This window comes from Penaeus vannamei, unplaced genomic scaffold, assembly GCF_042767895.1.
Source record: "Penaeus vannamei isolate JL-2024 unplaced genomic scaffold, ASM4276789v1 unanchor498, whole genome shotgun sequence".
Classification (NCBI taxonomy): domain Eukaryota; kingdom Metazoa; phylum Arthropoda; class Malacostraca; order Decapoda; family Penaeidae; genus Penaeus; species Penaeus vannamei.
The window spans coordinates 59064-60000 of record NW_027213502.1 but is presented as its reverse complement, the minus strand read 5'-3'; positions in this window follow the sequence as shown (position 1 = coordinate 60000).

The following is a 937-nucleotide window of genomic DNA, read 5'->3' as shown; positions in this document are numbered from 1 at the left end:
TCTCTTTTGTTCTTCGGTGAGGGAGAGGGAGGGAGGGAGGGAGAGGGAGGGAAGGAAATGGAGAGGGAGGGAGGGAAGGAGTGGGAGAGGGAAGGAGAGGGAGAGGGAGGGAGGGAGAAGGAGAGGGAGGGAGGGAGAGGGAGAGAAGGAGGGAAGGAGAGGGAGAGAGGGAGGGAGTGAGAGGGAGAGGGAGGGAGGGAGAGGAGGGAGGGAAGGAGTGGGAAAGGGAGAGGGAGGGAGGGAGGGAGAGGGAGGGAGGGAGGGAGAGGGAAGGAGAGGGAGGGAGGGAAGGAGAAGGAGAGGGAGGGAGGGAGTGGGAGGAAGATGGGGAGGGAAGGAGAAGGAGAGGGAGGGAGGGAGGGAGAGGGTGAGGGAGAGAGGGAGAGGGAGGGAGGGAGGGAGAGGGAGAGAGGGTGAGTGAATGAGAGAGAAAGAGAGCGAAAGAGAGGGAGAGAGAGACAAACAGTCAGACACAAACACACAGACAGACTGAAAATATTCGATAAACAAACAGACATATGTAAAAATTATATATATCAAGATGCAAAAAGATATATATTTCAAGCACAGAAAAATAAAAAGGCACCACATATTGTCACATTAAACAAGAGGGTAATAGACTGTTAGCTGACATAGATGGTTAGATATAGATAGTTAGACAGACAACGTGGTACTGATGTGAACTGGTGGCCAGATAGTAGATACAGATAGATAGACAGGTTTGTGATTGTGAAACACACACGAGCACACGCACACAAACACACACACACACACGACGACAACAACTACACAGATACACACACACACACACACACACACGACGACAATAACACACACGACAACAACAACTACACAACTACAAACACACACACACACACACACACACACACACACAGACACGACGACAACAACTACACACACACACACACACACACAC